The sequence below is a fragment of the Talpa europaea genome, assembly GCF_964194135.1.
Source record: "Talpa europaea genome assembly, chromosome: X".
In the NCBI taxonomy this organism is placed as follows: Eukaryota; Metazoa; Chordata; class Mammalia; order Eulipotyphla; family Talpidae; genus Talpa; species Talpa europaea.
In genome coordinates, this window is record NC_140081.1 from 6,046,595 (window position 1) to 6,068,291 (window position 21,697).

General features: G+C 38.1%; 1 protein-coding gene across 2 annotated transcripts in view; it reads left to right on the forward strand.

Moving 5' to 3' along the window:
• Window positions 1-21,697, forward strand: part of GLRA2 (glycine receptor alpha 2) — a gene marked incomplete at both ends in the record, with an annotated part of 151,425 nt that overhangs the window by 69,574 nt on the left and 60,154 nt on the right. The gene's annotated exons all lie outside the window — the stretch shown is intronic.

Genomic DNA, 21,697 nt, shown 5'->3' on the forward strand with positions numbered 1-21,697 from the left:
TGTCCTGCTTGTGAAATGGCCAGCATCTCAATAGTCTGCCTGTGCACTGAGTACATCAAGCCACTGGATTCAATTTTCTAGGAGTATGAGTTCAATTTAGTATTCAATGTACACCATCTCATACCGGTTGAGTAGTCTCTTCAAAACCCAGTTCCAGAAAATAATTGAGATGTAAACCTGTATCTTTGCTGGCTCGAGCTTGTGTTCAGTTGTGCTACATTTGACATGATGAGAAATGTTAGATCATGTTCCACAAGATCTCCTGTGTTAGAAGATGACATGGATGAAGTCTGTGGCTGTGACAGAAGTGGACTGAACACTGGTAAACAGTCATACAAATGGTTTATGTTCCATAGCTCCACAGATAAAGTAGAGTTTGAATATTATAATAGATTTTGTGCTAACAGAGGATGGAATAGATCCATACATGATACTTTTTTATTTTCTAGAATAACAAATAATACAATGTACCTGTCTCCTGTTTCTATTGGAATACAGATGTCAGCAAAACCCATTGCTTTTTTTCTCAGCTACATTATCACAAATCAATCTTACCTAATAGAAATTCTAATTCACTCTGTGCCCCTTTCCAAACAGGTTCATTTGCTTATTTTCTCATTAACTATTAGTTACCGCCATCACCGTATGCCATGCCATCAAACTCTAGGATGCACAAACATGTATTTTACAATTTAATAGATAGCTAAAGTATTGGTGACAAATTGCAAGCAGATAATGTCAAAACATAAGACATTTAGCCTTCAACCACTCATCACTATGAAAATAGTCATTTATTTTCAAAATGGAAGCTTGAGTTTTCATAAATCTGTTATTCGTTCTTATTAGCTATTATGATTCTGCATCAATGGTCAAAACTCTTGCTAAATAAATAGTCACTGATCAGTGACCTTTGTCTATAGAGGCAATCAGGAACTCACATAAACCAAAGGAAGGTATAATCAAAAATCATTTTATACTTAGCTCTGAACTCATAGTGGTTACCCTTTTGTGATGGGTAGGCTTCTCTTTCTATGTGTATTTTTTCCTAGACTATTATTAAACATGGCTGGCTCGCAACTGACCTTTGGGAGATGTGATTCATATAGATGAGGGCTTTCTCAGCACTATTTGTTAAAGAGACTCTCCTTTCCCCATTATATGACTGTGGTTTCTTTATCATGAATTAAATATTAGTATATATGCAGATTTATTTCTGGACTTTTAATTCTGTTTCCTTTTTAGTCCAATATCATATTGTTTTAATTACTGTTGTCCTATAGTATGGTTTAAAGTCAGGTAATGAGAGGCCTCTGTCCCTCTCCTTTTTCTTAGGATTGCCTGAGCTATTTGAGGACTTTTGTACTTCCATATAAATTATAATATTTTTGTAGAATTTCTTTGAAGAATATGTTTGGTATTTTAATGGGGACTGCATTAAATTTATAACTTGCTTTGGTAAAATAGTCATTTTTACTCTACTGATTCTCCCCGTCCATGAACATGGAATGTCTTTCCATCTCTATCTCATGTTCTATATCCTTTAGTAACATTTTATTGTCTTCATTATATATCACCTCTTTGGTTAGGTTAATTTCTAGGTATTTGATTCTTTTGATGCACTTATGAATGGAAGTTTCAAAATTTCTTTTCCCCCTCATTCATTATATAAAAATGAAACAGACTTTTGTATATTGACTTTGTGACCTGCCACTTTGCTATATTTATGGTTTCTAATAGCTTTCTGTTGGAATCTTTAGGGTTCTTTTTCTATATATAATTATCATATCATCTGCAAATAATGAATTGTTTCACTTTTCCACCTGAATTCCTTTTATTTCTTGTTGTCTGGTTGTGCTAGCTAAAATCTCTAATACTAAATTAAACACAAGTGGTGACTGTTAGCATCCTTGTCTTGTTTCTAATCTGAAAGAGAAAATATTCAGTTTTTCATCATTATTATATAACTAGATTTGTGATATATGGCTTTTATTATGTTAAGGTAGGTTTCCACTTTTCCCATCATATTTAGTTTTTATTCCAAAATGGATGTTGAATCTTATGAAATGCTTTCTCTGCATCTATTGATATATGATTTTTATCTTTTCTTTTGTTCATGTAATGAATTACACTGATTTACATATATTAGACCATCGCTGCATCCCTGGGGATCATAATGTAAAATCTTTGTAATGTATTGTTGAATTTGATTTGCTAGTACTTTGTTGAAGATTTTCACGTCAATAGTCATCAGGGATATTAGTCTGTAGTTTTCTTGTGCTGTCTTTGGCTTTAGTTTTAGAGTAATGTTGGCATCATGAAATATGTTAGGAAGTATTCCATTTTCTTGGGGTTTTAGAAATAATTTGAGCAGGATGGATGTAAATTCTTTAAAGGATACACAGAAAATGCTTCTAAAACTATCTGGCTCTGGGCTTTTATTTTGGAGGAGATTTTTGATTACTGTTTCAATTCCCATGATTGTAATCTGTTTATTCAATACTTCTTTTTTTTCCTGATTTGGTCTTGGTAAATGAGGCTTCTCTAGAAATTTGTTCATTCCTTCAAGGTTATCAATTTTATTGGCATATAGCTGTTCATAATAATCTCTTATGATCCTTTGTATTTCTTTGCCATCTCTGGTGATTTCTCCTCTTTCATTTATAATTCTATTTAGTAATGTTTTTTCTCCTGTTAGTCTAGCTAGAAGTTTTCAATTTTGTTTATCTTCTTGAAGAACCAACTCTTAGTTTCATTAATCTTTTGCATGGTCTTTTTGATTTCTATTTTATTTACTTCCATTCTTATGTTTATTATTTCTTTCATTAGACTAACTTCAGGCCTTATTTTTTCCTCTCTTTCAAGTTGTTTTAGGTGTAATATTTAGTTGCTTATTTAGGATTTTTCTTGCTTCTTAATGTGGGCCTCTATTGCAATTATCCTTCCTCTTAAGACTACTTTTGCTTCATCCCATAAATTGATAGCTTACATCCTTGTTTTCATTGGTCTTGAGATATTTCTGATTTCTGCTTTAATTTTCTATTTAGTTCAACAGTTGTTAAGTAGCATGTTGTATGGTCTCCGTATGCTTAAGGTTTTTCCAAGTTTTTTTTTTTTTAATAGTTGATTTCTAACTTTATAACCTTCTGGTCAGAAAGAGTACTTTGCATGATTTCAATCTTCATAATTCTATTGACAATTAACTAGTGTCCCAACATATGATCTATTGTTGAAAATATTCCATGTGCATTTTAAAAATGTATATGCTATGATTTCTGAGTGGAGTGTTCTGTAGATGTCTGTGAAGATAATTTGGCTTAGTGCCTCACTTAAGGCTATTATTTCCTTACTTATTCTGTCCTGTTGATACACAGATATATTTTTAAATATAGGCAGGCTTGGATCTAAATCTTAGAGCTTCACTTCACTCAACCTCTTGAAGCATGTTTCCCTATTTCTAAAATGAGAATAATACTATTTCACATTTTCAAAGAATAAGGGTGAGGTGAGGCACTGACTATTTAAATAGTTAAGCCCAGTTTTTATACATAGTAGGCCGTCCCTCCCTGTCCATAATGTACTAGAACATAATGATCCATGGGATGGGAGGTGATATTAAAGACTCATAAAGGGCCTTATGAATAGAAGACACCATATTTTTTGGATGGTCCCTTATTTAGTTATAGCCATGTTGTGAGTGAGATGAGACAGTTTATTACATGTTTGTATACACATATGTATTTTTCATAAGTTGGCAGTTTATTCAATGGGTAAAGCTCTAGACAGTCTGAATAAATAACAACCCTTGCATTTAGGCATCCTCAGTTGTTTCTCCCTTCGCTGTCCACTGAAAGATACTTTGGGAAAATTCCATAGACTATCAGTTTCTACATATCATGCCATTAGACTCAAAATTGAATAAACATGTATTTTACAATTTAGTAAACAACTGAACTATTCATGACAGATACTTTAGGACAACCCATTATCAGAGCTTTCAAAAATCATTTAGCCTGAAACAAAACTTCAGTTTCACACTGCATTTAATGCTTTTTCCCTACCTTGTCCCCAATTCAAGCCTGATCTTTCACTTGGTGGGCACAATGTCTGTTCCTTCGTAGTCCCTCACTCTTATTTTTCCAATTCCCTTCCCCACTCCTGCTGCTCACATTACCACTGTTGAGGGCTGAGGGTGAAAGGGTGGATGGGGGAAAGTTTTATGTGACAATACTGTTGTATTCTAACTCTTGCCTTCTCTAATGGAAAGTCTCCAGATTCTAGCTTTCTTTTGAGTTGATTTGAGTTCTTTGGGGAGTCCCACACACTACATCACTCCTGGATGAATAATGCACTCTCTGACTGATGTGTTGCAACTTCCTTTTAGCAATCACCTCACGGTAGCATAACCCATATAACTTCTTTATCTGACAAAAAGCCATCCTGGTTGACATGTTTCCAAGATGATTCACATCTAGTTATCTTCCACACTATTTGCTTGGCCCACCAAGAATCTGCTTTCTTATCTTGCTAAGTGGAAATTCAATTTAATTGTCAACCTTTCTGCATTCACCCCACCATTTGAGTATTTCAGCTTAGCCTCTGGCCTTCAGGATTTATCCAGTAAGAATCAGGTATTGGTGTTCAAGTTTTCATACAAAATCCAAACTACTGAGGAAATGTAACAGGTTCTCCTAAGAACTCTTTTATTCTCTGATCCAGGGGTAATTTGTTGGAATTTCAGCAACTCAGAAAATATGCAGCATGTGCAGGAGATGTCAGTGCTTTCTTTTACTGGGTTAAGGGTAAAGCACCTTCTCCCCATCTTTAGTAGAGTAAGGAAAACATCACAGCAATGTCAATATTCCAGAATTTCATTACTTCAATTAATTTTTTTAAGTGTCTAGTCTTCCGTAATATTACAGGATGGTCCCTAGATAGCAATTGCTTTCTTCTACAAAGCCCCGCACCCTATATGCAAAAGCTGTGGCGTTATCTCTTTTCAGAATGAGACTATTGGAGAAATTCTGAGACAACAAAAATGAATCCATACTCACACTACTATGAACATACTCAATTTTAGAGTTTTACCCTCATGAAGGCAGGAACTCCATTTAGCTTGTAATGTTTACATATCTATTATTTAATACAACACCTAGCTCATATTAGGTGCTCAGTAAAGAGTTGTTTCGTGAATGAATAAACAGTTTTGAAAGACTTGTAATTAAGTGATATTCCAAGTGTAATTTAATTGGTGATTCATTCATCCATTCAAATCAAAGGAAACCCACATGGCCAGGGACCCATCTTTCCTTAACTGACTATTTTTTAACCACAGAGAGCCCTGGCCTATAGTATGTTCCTCTAATATAGTCCATTCATGTATTCAACTAACACTTATTGAATATCTCCTCTGTACATTTTGCCAGAGGCTGAGAAATTGAAGAAAAATAAAGCATAGTCCCTGCCCTCAGGGTCTTATAATCTGGTATGCCAGAGACAGATATTCAGATTAAACAGGGTGGAATAGAAGAGCATCAAGGAGGATGCATAATCTGTGATATGGTGGAGGGAAAAATGGAAGGGGGAGAGGAAGGAAGGGAACCAGAGAAAGAGGGAGCGAAGTAACAGTGTTAAGAAAATGGCCTGAAGGAGGTAATTTGAGCTGAATCTCCAGAGGAAACATTAAATAGGTGAAACAGGAAGTGTTAAAGGTCATTCCAGGCAGCAAGGACTCCTACTCCGTATTTGGGCTACACTTAGAAGCTTTTCTAGAAGACAATCTGGGCAAGTTTCCAACATGCTTCACAAATTTTAAATGCATTTCAAGTAGGAAACTTGTGTTTATTGATTCCAAGTTAATTTCCTGCCTTCCTGCCAACCCAAGCTTTTGTGGTTTTTGTTTTGTTCATCTGGTTTTGTTTGGTTTGGTTTTCAAAAGTTCAGTCTCTTTCCTAAATACAGCAAAATGAAATACCAGTGTGATATCTGTTCCATATGCACCTTCCCATTTGAAGCTGTAAAATTGTTGTTGTTGTTTTTTTTTTAAATATACATCTCTGCCAACCTCCAAGAAGCCATTTGACTGATAATGTTCTAACCGTTTGGAGCATGAAACCCCTAGTGGCTAACTAAAGGCTGGGTGTATTGTTGCCTTTCCTCCACGCAGGAAAATATCAGGATGAATGGAATATAAAGCTGCGACACATCAGGCAGGCAGCCCTGAGTATGGCCAAATGGGCTAAACAATTATTCTCCTCTACTCTGTGTTACTACAGCTGAATGCTCTGCAGCTTCTCCTTGGCCTCTAGAGTTTTCATTTGTGGCCGCAGCCTAGAGACTGTAGAGGTGAAAGAGAGCATTGGTAGGGGACAGCTGGGATGACACAGTGTACAGGCGACTCTAACAGGTCCATAACCGTCTTCTTGGAGCCAAGATCCAGTGGCATTATCTTTAGCCACTATTAACTGAGATGCCCTATTTCCTGTATAGGGACGCTTCCCCTTACTTTTCCACCATCTGCTCAACTAAGACCAGCTGGACCATTTCAAGCAGCTGCCAAACCCAGGACAGCTTGGAATGCAAAACAAAAGAGGCCATAGTCCTGCCACATTTGCTCTTGCTTTACTCCCCATGCGAATGTTTCTATCTAGAGACTGAAGTAAGAGAAACTATGTGAATGTAAGGTTGGTACCTACAGAAGTTTTGAAATAAGATTTTATTTAGATGTCTGTGTTAATGCTAAAAACAACGCTGGCTGAATGCTCCTTGAATCAGGTATCTCCCTGGCTGATTGGGATGAATTTCCTAAGTCAGACTGGTATTTCTGAGAGAGGCTGGGAACAATTCTGTTTTATAAAATCAGGATTTTGCTGAGTTCTTAGATGAAAAACTGAACAGTATGAAAGTCAAGCTTTGGCAAGTTGATCTACAGGCCTGCTTGCTTTATTAGCCAGATGTCTGCACAAGTGGGAGACTTCATAAACTTTCCCTTCTGACATTTCCAGAGCCTCAGCAAATTGAAGAGTTGTTGATGTAGTGAGTGTGTGATAAAAATATGCAAAGAGATGACGCGTGTGGACTCTCTAGGGAGGGAGCTGAGCACCACTGGCAGTCTAGTTCAGGAATGTTGTTGGCGACCTTTCCAGAGAAGCTGCTAGTGTGAGAAGTTACCCAGAAGTCCCAGTGAAGCTCGTGCATCTTTTGGGGACCACATTCTGAGGTTCAGGATTATTTTGAACTCTCTCCCTTTGCATTTCACTAAACTGGGTAACTCTATCTGGGTCATACAGCTTAAATGTCTTTGGTCCTTAAAGATGTCACACAATGACAAAAAAATGAAATATTATGGAGGCGTATGTACTACATACTGAAGATACAGACATGAAGAAACAGAACTTCTGTCCATAAGAAGATGGATAGATGGACAAGGACACACACACACACACACACACACGTATTTATTAAGTCATAATTCAATAAATTAAGGGAGCTAGAGTAGATTTTTTAACAAAAGTGGCTGCACTAATTCCCTGTCTGTATCTATATACTTTGGGTAATAGTCCCCTCTCACACTGACTGTGAACTTGATCATGGGACTTGCTTTGGTCGCTTGGACAATGGCAAATGTGACATAAGAAGACTTGGAAAATGCTTGCATGTTGTCACTCTGTCTTGTTTTTGGTATCCTATGATTGCCACCATGTGAACAAGGTCAGGCCAGCCTGTTGAATGATGGGATGCATGGCCCATTATCTCAATCTCTGGGAAGACAGCCAGCTAAGCCAGCTCCTTGCTCTCTGATCCAGGCTCACTGGTCTCCCTTCTGTTTCCTGAATGTGGCAGGCACGTGCCACCATCCTTGAGGCTTAGCAATAGCTGCTGTCTATGACTAGAATGCTCTACCCTCAGATAAATAACATGAAGAACTTCTTGGCCTTTCCCCAGTCTTTATCCAAAAGCTTTCTATTGAAGCCTGCTCTGGCCAAAAGCACCTCACCCATGCCGTCATTAACAACACACAGCATTTTATCACCATGTAACAATGCCTGATTTATCAAGCTTTATTATAATGTTTTTGTATACTGTCCATTTCCCCTTGCTTGACTAAGGCTTCATATAGGCAAAAAGATCTTTATCTGATTGTCTTCCTATAGCAGCACCTAACCTATAGTATAAGCTCAATAAATGTTTACATGAATGAATTTATATATCTCCAGAGTCTGGTCATTGAAAAATTTCATCTAACCTTTCCCCAGAATATGGAACAAATTAAAGGGAACCCACATGGCCTAGAACCCATTTTTCCTTAACTGGCTATTTTTTACCACAGAGAGCCCTGGCCTATAGTATGTTATGCTAACATAATAACATTTTATAGGGTTTTATGTTCCTGATTGTATCAACTAGTGCTATATTCATTTTTCTCTGCTAGATACTTCTTATAGAACAATGTAACCAAAGGAATAAAACAGTAATAGTAAGAATAATAGCAATGGTGGGATGAGAAAGCATCCAGACAGGATCCTTTTATCTGGGTTTTGCTTCCTCAGCACTGTCACAAGGGATGTGGAGGTACCTCAGTGTGCTCGTGCAAGCCTCTACTCCCCTTCTCACTTCCTCCAGGCAGGATGCATGTGCACTCTCTGGATTCTGAGGCAGACATTCCAGTGTCTGCTCCTCTGATTCCTCTACTGCCACCGGGGGCCAGAAGAGCGGCCCCATATTATGCCACAGGGCCCCAAATAGCAGAAACCACTCTCCCCTTTTCTTTAACAAAAATTAAGTGGTTTTTGTTTTCCTCTGATTTTAATGTCACTAAAGACTATTTGTGCATTTGAACCCTAGGATTGCTTTGGACTGCATACAAGACTCAAGAGGCCACAAGCCCTCATCTGAAGCAAATTGCATGCTATACCCAAAGCAAACAGTTTTCTATCCCTCACAATAAAAGGAGGGGCAACCTCCATTTGTTTTCCAAAATTGACTATACCTCAACAAAATAGGAATAGCAAAATAGTCTCCAAACTACACATAAACTTAGCTTATAAAATCTTAAACTTTCATGTTGTTAACAGAAGAAGCCTCAGCAACCCCAGTAGGGATAGGAAAACCGATGACTATGAAGGCTAACTCACTTCCCATTTTTTAAGATCTGCTTGAAGTAGATACCACTTGTTCCATGTAGCCCTCGGGGATCCCCATCAAATGTAAAGAGGATCTCTCTTCCTTGTCCCCAAGGCACTTTGTGTCTTATGTCAATTACTGCACTCAGATTTGGAGCTTAGTGATCAGGGTCCATGTGTATTTGCCCTAATATATTACAAATGCCGTGAGTTTTGTTCTAGGTTCCATGTGACTTGAAGAGGCCCTAAGCAGTTGATGAAGTACTGTAAGGGGACATGTTCACTGGTTCCTGATGTTCTCCGATCAAAGAAAGTTAGTGCTTGAGCTTAATTAGCCAGATAAGCAAGCAGGGGGTCTCCACCATTGCTGCGTATTAGAATCTGATGAGGAGATTGTAAAGCTTGCTCAGATTGCACCACAGGCAAATTCAATGAAACTATCTGGCAGGAGGGGCCAGGCAGCAGTATTATTTTAAGCGGCCGGGTGATTCTAATGTACAGCCAGGGCTGAAAACTGGCTCTAAATTCTGTTGTTATTTGGGGAAGTGTGTTCACTATATTTATCATGTACCAGAATACATATTCATGTAAATTTCACAACACTATGAAATAGGTACTATTATTATCCTCGCTTTTTATTTAAGGGCATGGCGAAGGCACAGAAGTGTGAAGTAAATTGCTCAAGGTCATACAGCACGGGACCGTGAACCCAGGCAGTCTGACTCTGACTTGACAGGATTAATCATTATGATATTTCTTTCATGATTAAGTTTTTGAATTCCTTCTACATGCCTGGCACTGTGCTAAACCCTGTCTATAGATTAGCTCACAGCAAACATATGAGAAAACTACCATTTTGCATTATCAGTTGACAGGCAAGGATGCTGAAACATAAAGAAGTTAAGCAATTTGCCCACAGTTATTTTTGCAGAGTGAAGAACCAACATTCAGACTACTACTCAATTCTAATATTCCCAAAGGAAGAACGAAGAACTTTAAGTTCTATCTCCTTGTCTATGCCAGGCCAGCTACAAGTAAAATGAGTTACTTCCCACTTTGCTGGAGGGACCCTCTTCAAACCTCTGGAGTTCATCTTCCCTTTGTTTCTCTGTCCATTCTGGAACATCACTCTGTGAACTCTAGCTTCTGTGTACTCCCCGAGTCTTCAGCTCCATCTCTTCAAGTTTGGGAGTTTGTTGGTTTCTGCGTGGTTTCCCCTCCTCTGCTCCACTCTCAAAACAGGAAGTTGGAGCAACAGCAGGACTAACTGTATTTGTTTCCCACATTTCAGGGATCACTGTCCATTTTTTCTGATGTCTAGAGTCTTGAAAGCCATTTTTTCCCTTCTGTTTGGGCCAGAGTTCTTAATTGGTTCAGGATGGATGACAAATCTGATTCCTGTTACCACATCTCGGCCTTAAGTGAAAATAAATCCCATAGTTTTTAATCCTTGATTTATTGCTTTTAATTTGATATGGCACATAAATTGGATGTGACAATTTAGATGATTGAAATATTTATCGGAATCACCATTAGCTTGTAAATGCTAAGAGTACAGTTGTTTTAATCAGTGAAGACCACATTTACTAAATACATGGGCTGTGAACTCTAAGACAGAGAACAAGTGTTTTACAAAGAAATAATTGGTATGTATGAGCATAAATGTTAATATCTTAATGGGAAAATCAGCTTTGTGATACAAAATATTTCATCAAAATATGTGCTTCAAAGTAGTATATTCCAACTTACTTAGTCTGATAATTATTTTTAACTCTTGTTTAAATGGGACTACTTTGGAAAGAGGGAACCTTATTTCCCATTCAGAAACTCTTCACATCTCAATTTCTCCTAATGGTTCCTGTTTGCCCCCAGGGACCAGTCACTAAATCACTAGTTATTCATATTCATTAGATTTGATTCAATCCAATAAATATATAAGGTACACCTACTGTACTAGGCATTGAGTAGTTTAAAAAGACAGAAAGATAGTCCTTGCCCCTGAGGAAGTCATGATATAGTGCAAAAGTCAGCAAATACTGTCTGCAAAGGGCCAGATAGTAAATAATTAGGTGTCAGCTCATGAAGTCTCTGTCACAACTACTCAACTCTGCAGTTGTAGTGCAAAGGTGACCCTAAACAAGACACAAACAAATGAGTGTGGCTGTGTTCCAATAAAAACCTCGATCTAATAGCAAGAAGCAGAGATGTTCGTAAGACAACATACATTACAGAGATGATCAGAAGCAAGTGCAATGGAATGTCAAGAAGGGAGATTCATATCTTAGTACCTGGTTTGTAAAACAATAAATGATTTAATGGAGGCAGCAATAAATATAAAGATGAGAGAATTATGATTAGGAGAAATGACAGCTAAATGTCAGAGATGAGTAAACACTGAAGATTTGGGGGGAAAGTAGTCTTATGTAGCTGGGATGTTGATTATACTCAGGAGGTGGAAAAATAAGGAAAGGTAAGACCTTGGATCTCACCTGACAGAAATAATGTCTCCCTCCTCGAGACTGGGTACATTCTTCTCCTTGGTCCTTTTCCCACTGGGCCTTATAATATGGTTATTTTAGCTCTGCTCTTTGTACCTCTAGTAGACAAGCCTCACCTTTAGGGCAATGATTATATATTGTTCATCTTTGAATCCCCGCTGTTTCTAGCGCAGAGATGGAACCCAACAGCAGAGCAAAAATATTTGCAGGACTAATAAATGAAACCACCTACTTCAGCCAAAATCATTTGGGCTTATTAATCAGACACTGAGGCCCCGCAGAAACAGTTTAAGGAATAACTGACTGACAAGGAGTGGAAATGTTCATTCTTCCAACAGCACACCTTTATTTTTCAACTAGCATTTGGTAAAAGGTGGCAATTGTGCATGGGTTAATTCCTTTAATTCCTCCATCACGTAGACTTGACCATAATAGTTGTCATTTGAAATACAACTTCTAAGTTGCAAATCTCAACAGTCTGTTTCAAGGGGAAATCCATATAGATAAGTACTAAAGTTTTATTTTTAATCAAAAGGTTAATTAAGTGAATTAATCTTTATGTTTGAATACATTTTTGCATGGAATTTGGAATAAATAATTTAAATGGGTTAAAATCAAATCAGCGTAGCAATAAAATGAATAATAATGCTTAGGGAATGAGTAAAAATCTTATGTGTTCTATTAATTATTCAACAGCAGACAAAATTGCCTGTGGCAAGTTTAACCTGAGAAGACAAAAAAGATGATAAAGATTCTCAAATCCTCCTGCAATTGCTAGTGTCTCTATAGAAATCATTTTATAAAACATATAGTATTTCACAAAGACATAGTTTTTGAGCAGTTCTTTAAAGAAAAACACCAAGTGGTTAGCATTTAAAAGAACCTTCTGAAATGCAAAGAGAGTAAATAACTACAGGATTATAAATCAGCTTTGTCATGTCTGCTGAGGAAGTGAAGATAGACAGCAAAAATGGAATCTGACTACACACATGTGGCTTAGAGCAGAGGCCCACAATCATTTAATGAAGATTTTCTAGGAGCAAATAGTGACACCATCCATCAGCAGGATGTTTCTATAACACCTGTGTGTCTGTGAGACATGTAGGTGGTAGCGTATGAGTAGGAACCTTCTTTTGTTAGTAAATGTCACCAAATAAGTTGGACAATATGAGGGGTGAAGTGTGTATCACTATTCAGGAGAAAATGTATGATAAAATAAGAATATAACATCTACTTCAAAATATGAGAATGCAAGGCAATTTCTGCCAATTGAGGGTCTCCAGAGAAGTATTAATTTGCTCTTAATTTAAAATTAATTAGGTCATGTGAGATGTATGTCTTGCGTTATGGCTATTAGAGACAAAATTCTTAGGGAGGAGTTTTGCGTATATGTTTCCTATACCCACATCTTGGAGATCCAATAAATGCAGGCTGAATTGAGAACAAAGAGATACACCCTCTGTTGCCACACTAGGAGTAATATGGAATAAATTGTACATGTTACAGTATTACCTTAATAAAATCTATAAAAACTCTGAAATGTAATGCTTAATTACTACCACAAATTTCATATAAGATACATATATATACATAAACAGTACACATATTGAAAAATATAAATGTCAATTTCTATGTAGCTCTGAAAACAAGACCCACAAAAAAAAAAAGCCATACTTTAAAAAAAAGAAAAAAACTTTGAAAGAGTCAAAGGAAAAGAAAATTCTGGGGCCTCCCTGGTGGCGCAAGGGGTTAAGCACCGCACTATGAAGCAATCCACAGCCTCTGCAGCACGAGTTCGATCCCTGGCCGGCCAGGGAGCTACCCATATGGCGAAGCTGACCTCTCCTGTCTCGCCTGCTGCTCTCCTCAGCAGTGTATTTCAGTAGATCTAATTGTTCTGTTCCCCACTCTGCCTCTGGTGAATCCTCTCACCCCCCGCATCTCTGGCCTGTACCCCAGTTCTTGTATGCATAAATAAATCTTTAAAAAAAAAAAAGGCAATATCCGGCCTCCCTGGTGGCACAGCGGGTTGAGCACCATGCTGTGAAGTTGTCCACAGCCTCTGCAGTGCGGGTTCAATTCCCGGCCGGCCAGGGAGAAACCCACATGGTGCGGCAGACCTCTCCTGCCTCGCCTGTTGCTCCCCTCAGCAATGTCTTCCGTCTGTCTGCCTGTTCTGCTCCCTGCTCTGTCACTGGTGAATTCTCTCACCCTCCCATGCCTCTGACTGTACCCCAGTTCTTGTATAAATAAATAAATCTAAAAAAAAAAAAAAGACAATATCTACATTAGTTTTGGAGGACTGGCTAACTATTAATATCATCTTACTTTTACAGTTATCAAATCTCTTTATACTTGTTTAATCATCAAAACAAGTCTTGGAAACAAGTAGGGCCAATACAATTTATCATTTCCCACAGATGAGATAGGGGTACCTAGAGAAGATTTTACTAGAGAAAGGTGTGTCTCACATGGAAAGGGGTTGTGGAATTGGCATTTTCAGCATGTAGGTAAATGGAAAGCTACTTAATAAGAGATTTCTTTGCTGTTTTGAGGACTAGGGAAAGGAAAGTTTGCCATGGATCCCTAGGAAGAATGTGGTGGGAGGATCAAGAAGAGTAAGCTCTTGAAGAAATACAATAACATCAAATGATCAATATAGAGTATAGCATCAATATGGAATTAAATGATTCTAGACTCCAATCACAGCATGGCAGAATAACAAGGTTTTGATAAACCTTTCCCCTAAGTACAAGTAGGTAAAACCAAATTTTGTTCATGGGTGGCAGGGAATTAGAAGAAAGAACACCCCCCACCCGAAAAAAAGAATCATAAATGAAAGAGGCAAAAATACAAGATATTAGAGAAATACAAAAGAACTTGCTCAGATTTGCTTAGATCAGAATCCTTTATCAGCTGTAAGTCCCCTTGGTCTAGCCAGTCATTGTAACAGCTACCTCTGAGGCTGCTGCTGCGTATGTGACACAGTCTGTGAGCGACATCTTGCATGACGTAATTCATAAAAGATAGTTCTCTTCTTTAAACTCCTGCCAACCTTTCCCAGAAAGTGACCAAAACTTTTCATCCCTGAGAACTCTTAATGGGAACCACATCCCTAGTGCTAAGAAATGTAACTCTGATGAAGACAAAGACCTTTTGTACATCCAGCAGAACAGAGCTTGGCATGAAAGAAGTACTGAATATGTCTACATCGAATGATTACAGGAGGATCGGGGATTTCCCATTGAAGGAAATCCCACATCAGAGGCAAGGAAGGCCTCACCATTTAATTAGTTTAATTAGGCGATTGAGCACTTGAAAAAATATTACCTCCTTTTCCACAATTTATGATTTGCCCTACTTGGTAACAATGCTTTTCTATTTCATGGTCACTATGGAAGTCCAAGGACAGCCGTAAATCAGGTCTTCAGCTCCAGGCCCCTCTGCTTTTTACTCCTGAAATGGCACCGCTCATCAGCAATTCTGAGACTGGCACTGCCTTTGTAAGATTCTAAATTCTTACAAATGCCTGAAAACCCCACAGAAAGAACTGAAATCTGCTAAACTTGAGTTTAATCCTATTTAAAACAGATCCCCATTCATTTGGTCTTTATAATTTTAGTGTCAATGCTTTAAAAGTTTATATTACTTAGCACAATGTAATTTTAAAAACCTGCTATAAAAAAAAAAAACCCTGCTATAACAGATGTCAAAATATTCCTAGTAAAAAGTTTTTACCTGATGTATAGAACAAGAATATTTTATATGTGAGTTTCACATATGTGCTGATCCAATCCAATAGAAAAATCCTATGTTGATAATGAAATCCAATTTCAGTTCCTAATGGGAACACTATTTTGCAACTCTATTTCTATGCCATTGAATATTTTTCCTTTTGCATGGCCAGTGTAGTAACACCCAACACAAACACAGGGGTGGACACACATTTTAAGTGACTAAAATTTTTAATGCTTGCTTTCCTTAAAGATTTCTGTTTGTGGTCAATTAAAAAGCAAGTCTCTAACTGCCTATTGCTCTACCAAGAGACAGACAATAAATAGGCATTTTAAGGGAAAGAAATTGTGCAATGTCTCAATATTTTTGTTTGGGTAATGCCAGGAATTATGTGGTAAACTCATCATAAGAAAAATAATCAACAAGCATATTACTTGTAGCATAAGAAAAAGAATATCATGCAAATGAAATGCAAATACAAAAGAGCTAAAAGGATCTGTTCAATCACAGGTGAAATTTTTTCCATGCACAAGCTTTATTTTCCTTTTCTATTGGTATAAAAACAAATACTTATGTCAAAATGCCTAAAAGGCCCTAATATTTTTTTTAATATTAAATTTTATTTTTATATTCCCCCATACAATTGCAAACGCCCCATTCTGACCCCAATCCTTCCCCTCCCGCCCCCCACCCCCCAAAAAGTGTCTCTGGTTCATAGTTTTTTGTTGATTTTGATTTTCACTTTCTTATATTCATTTTCCTGGTCCTTTATTTAAGTTTTCTAGATTCCTGCTATGAGTGAGACCATCCGGTACTTTTCTTTTTCTTTTTGGCTTATTTCGCTGAGCATGATCCCTTCCAGCGCCATCCATGTTGCTGCAAATTGCATGTGTTTATCTTTTTTGAATGCTGAGTAATATTCCATGGTATATATGTACCACATCTTCTTGACCCAGTCATCTATTTTTGGGCATTTGGGTTGTTTCCAAAGCTTAGCTATTGTAAATAGTGCTGCTATAAACATAGGGGTGCAGGTGCTCTTTGGAATTGATGTTTCTGTGACCTTTGGGTAAATACCTAGGAGTGGAATTGCTGGATCATATGGAAGCTCTATGTATTTTTTTTAAAGGCCCTAATATTAAGTGTACTTGCTCAATAAATGTTTACATGTGTGTGTGTATACACATTTCAGATCAAGGTATAGACTATTTCCAGTACCTTGGGTTTTTTTATTTCCCCTTCACAACCAACACTGTGCCCCAAAAGTAACCCCTGTTCTGGCTTATTTAACTATTGATTAGTTTTTTCTTTTCTTAACTCTCACACATGCAGAATCTTACATGATGAACATCCTAGGACTGGCTTACTATGTCTGTGAGATATTCTCCACCTTGTTTGTATAGCTGGAAATTGTTCCCTTTTGTTGTCCATTCTTCTGTTGATAGACATTACCTCCAGATCCCATATTTCATCTGCTACAAACATTTGATACATAACCTTGGATGACCTATAAACTGATTTATCATGAGACTATGAGTGGACTTGCTAGGCCACAGGGTATGAATTTGCTTGGCTGCAGTACATACTGACGGTTTTCCAAACAGGTTGAAAATAATTTTTATAGCTCCTTAGCAATAGCTTAGAGTTGAGAACTGCCCCAGTCTGCGTCAACACTCATTATTGTCAGTTTTTTTCATTTTGACCATTCAGATGGTGTAGCGCACTGTGGTCTCCCTTTGCAGGCCCCTCATGACTAATGATGAAGAGCACCTTTCCATATGCTTGGGGACCATCTGGTTATCTTCTTTTGTGAAGTATTTGTTCTAAGATTTTTGCCCATTAGGCTGTGACCCAAGCACAATTCTTGACTTAAACTCTAATATAGGAGTACTCTATACTGAGTTCTACATAATTTTGGTAAATTAATCTAATGGGGTTTTGCAGGGGTCATAATTTTTGCCTGTTTAGATGATCTCTGTGGTGTTTTCAAAAACATTATTTCAAAATTACCTTTTTTTCAAGGGCAGAATTCTGCATGGAAGGACTGCTATCCTGTATGCATTGTCAGAAGTGAGATAAAGTCCCATACACTTTTGTGGTGCAGAGCACAGACTGTCTGAATTCAAGACAGATGATATTGGCTGCATTTATATGCCTCTGATAGTCTCATCTGTATAATGGGGATCTTGCCAGGACATGCCTTATAACACTGTGGAGACCCTTGGTGTTAGTCTTTACAAAGCTCTTAGAATATGTGGAGAACACAGCAAGCCCTCAGTAAGTCCCAGTTACTGGTAACATTACTTGAGTTGCCTAAGTTGTGTCTATTACATCAAGAGCTAGAACATCATCCAATGAATTAGGGAGGTATTCACATGTGTATCTGGACCACCCAAATAAAAACCGGGAGATTGAATTTGAATCTCCAGAACTAGCTGGGTGAAATGACCACTGAAATGATTGCCGAAGCCTATTGAAAATGTCCTTTCTGGTTCATTTGGCTCTGAGGACCCAGCATATGCCTAATGGCTCACTGGTGTATGAGTAAGGAGGTCCATGGCCAAATTATACATATTCATGACTTGTGAAATCATTCAGTCTGGCTCTAAGAACTGAAAGATTTAGGGGAAAAAAGACCAGCTAGCTTTTCAGGAAGCGCAAGACACAGGAGTGCTATAATAAAATGGAAACTTGGGTTCCTCAAGAATCATTTTGTAAAATCTATAATGCACTCCTATAAAGGCTATGCATTCAAGGGCATGCAAGCAGTGAGGGAGTACAAGTCAAATGTGGCAGGACAGAAACTGCCTGAGTAAGAGCTCCTCCTCTGCCAGTAGCTTAAAGGGGATCATAGGCTTTTTCTCTTATTAAGCCCATCTGTCTGGCCTAGGTGCCGGGCAATTCTTCCACTAATGAGAATCTGCTCTTCCTAACACTAGAAAAAAATAAGTCTTCATCTCCACCCCTTTGTATGTGCCAGTGGCATGTCAGAAACAATTTTTCAGGAAAGAGGCATTTCAAGGAACAACCGGGTATGTCCATTCAGTCACCGAGCTCTCAGCCATTTGATGCAACGAGGACAGAGGACAGTGTTGACTGACTGTCCTTCCATGCTGACTCAGATTCGGAAGGGAATCACATCCTTTATTATAGAAGCCACAAGGATGTTAGTTTCCCATAAATGCTCACCTAAGACTGCCCAATGATTTGCACTTAGTCATGATTTTTTACAGAATTCATCAAGTTATGACTACCTAGATTTACTGCTATTAGTATGTCAATTTTTATTTTGCTTGGGTTAAAAAAAAAATACTTTCTATTCCATGGATTTCAAGAAAACAATCCTTGAGAATTATTTAGCTCAAAGGAAAGACTTTTTAATAAGTTTATTGACCTGCTGTGAGAGGCAGAATTCTACAACTGTCCTTCCCCACCAAGATTCCATTCTCCTTCCTCCCAGAAGCTGTGTGATGAGAGACCACTTCTGTGACTGTGTTATGTTATGTGGCACAGCTGACCCTCACACAGGGAAATGGTCTAGGTAGCCCGGATCTAAGCACATGAGGCCTAAAGCAGAAAGCTCTCTCTGGCTGGTAGCAGAAGAGGGAATCAGAGAGATTGAAAGCACAAGGGAAATTTAATTTTGGCTTGAAGATAGAGGAAGGCACCAGAGAAGGAGCTTGGGCGGTCTCTAGGAGCTAAGAAAGGCCCCTGGCTGAGAGCAATCAGGGAACATTCTCCTCAGTCCCCTAACTACAAGAAATTGGATTCTGCCAATAATAGGAATGAGTTTAGAAGAGGACTCCAAGCTCCAGATGAGAACAAAGCTGGCCGACACCTTGACTCCATTCTTGTGAGAACCTAAGCACAGATCCCAGCCATCTTAAGCCGGATTCCAACCTACAGAAATGGGTGCCCTTTGAAGCCACTAATTTGCGTTAATGTGGTGGGCAGCAACAGAAAACCAGTACACCTGGTTTCTACTCATTGCATTCTTTTCAATGACCAAGCAATAGGTGAGGATTGGGTAAAGAAAATGAAAAGGACTGAGAAACACCCACAAGATCAGCTCAGGTCATTGGAGATCATGGTATCATCTGAAGAAGAGGAGGTGCCCTTTGACCAGGTTGATAATAATCACACAATGCAATTGGAACAAGGACAAAAATACTGGGTCTGCCAACAGGTATGTAAGAAAGTTCAACAGGTACTGGGCTTGACAGTCATTTCCTAAAATTTGAATCATACCGTGGATAGCATTTTGTTTTTTGGGCTTCCCTTTCTTCTATGCCTGGGGGGGGGGGGCTCTCCTGTTCCTACATCAATATGGTCAAAGACAGGAGTGCCATGACAGCTCCATGCATGGAATGAGAACATGCTGCTGTCATGCGTCATTGTCACAAAGTCCGTCACTATAGTAATATATAGATAAGCATCATAAGGTGCTAGAAAAGGGGAAGGTGGAAGAGGTGATAAAAAATATTAAATAATTCCCATATTCACAAGAAAGTATAATAGATAGAGTCAGGAATCTTGGAAGAAAAAGAGAAAGGGTGAGGCCTGTGTGCATAACACAGGGCTGAAGCAGGAAGCCGGGCGCAGCGGTCTTGGGAGCGGCTCTGCAGGCCCCTCCTGGTGCCGCCCGCCCCTCTGCCTCTCTCCCTCGAGTGTGCCACCCAGCTGGCTGGATTTTCTCTACACTCCTGGACTCCTTGGCCCTCCTCCTTCTGCTTCTAGTTCTTAGGACAGGTGTTTTTCAGAGAGATCCCTCACGACAGTGCCCAAAATGATACTCATCTTTCTGATTTCCATAGTCCTCTCCCCACCAGAGCACACACCTTCTGCTTTGTTTGACAGAAAACTGGAGTTTAGACACATTAGCAGGATAATCAAATAAAGAAATAAAGTGTATTTTTTTAGGAATAGAGAAATTGAGGGTCATGGCTTTTAATTTTTAAGATAATCTAGTTATTTTGAAAGATCCCTCTTTCAAAGAATATTTCAAGCTTTATTTTAAAAAAGAGAATTCTTTATGAAAGAAATATGTACTTAAAACCTAGTTCAAGTATTATATATATATAAAAAAAAAAAAGTATGGCCTTTCTATAGCCAAAATCTCAAAAGGAAAAGTCCAGGTCATCAAGACAGCAAAATTTATTTCCTAACTTACAGTGTTTCCTTGGACTTTACATCTCTTAATTTGTATGTTTCACACACACACATGCGCACGCGTGTGTGCAGGGCTCCTTGGTCTACCAAACAATAACTTATTTCCTACTTACATGAGTGGTTCTAAATGTTGAAAGTACTACTCTACTTTTAAACATCTTTCTTGTCAAGTTAAATTCCAATTTGAGGGGAAGGAAAAAATGAGAAAAGATAATTCAGTTCACTACTGGCTTTGGCTCTATAGTATGATAAAAGCAACTTCTTGTTTATTTTTCCTGTACCTTTCTAGTGCTAGCTTCTAGTAATAATCATGGCATTTTAATGGGTATTTTAAACAGTGTTCACTGCTCAATCTCTGAAAACACATTAATGCATAAGACCTCACCTTCATATGAAGAATTTTGAAGGTGGCATAAATAAAAATGACCTGGACAATTTTTATCTATGGACATTAATGAGAAGTATTTATTTTATACAGCTGATATAACTTCCATGATCCATAATAAAGACATAGGCAAGTAAAGGGAAGCAGCAAATTTCATGCTGGCTCTGCCCATGGTCTGATTACTCAGCTTGGGTAGACAGACAATAATTGCAAAGTGGAGGGGGTATAATTTCCTTGATTTTAGACAGAGCTTCTTTCCCTACAGATCAAAGTGTCTAATGAATATTCCTCCTTGTCTTGCAAGAGAAAATATGAGCCTCTAATCGGTGCCTTCATTTCTGTCTTCTCTATTGTTGATAGCTGTGTGTGTTTCATGTTCTTATTAGAGTTATATTTTCCAGTCTCTCCCTCTCGGAGGGGAATTAAGTTATGCTTTTAGTAAAAGAAAACTGACAAAAAATATGGAGAAATGAGCTGAAGTCTAATTTTGTTCATTACTTCTTTGAATACATAATTAGACACACAAATATGTGTGCAAAATGGCAGAGTCATTTTTCTAAGCAAAATACTTTGAACCTCTCCCAACAAAACACAGCTCTCCATCCATTATCTTGCCTCTTTGTAATTACCCTAAGGGGAAGACTAGGACAAGATCTCATCACTGCTTTTGGAAGAATCCACTTGGGGCTCACTAGACTTGGTACAATATTAGAGACTGGCTTTCGCAGAGTGAGATAGATGTGTTTTGAAAAATAACAGCTTTTATTTGCTGAGAAAATGAAAACTGCCCA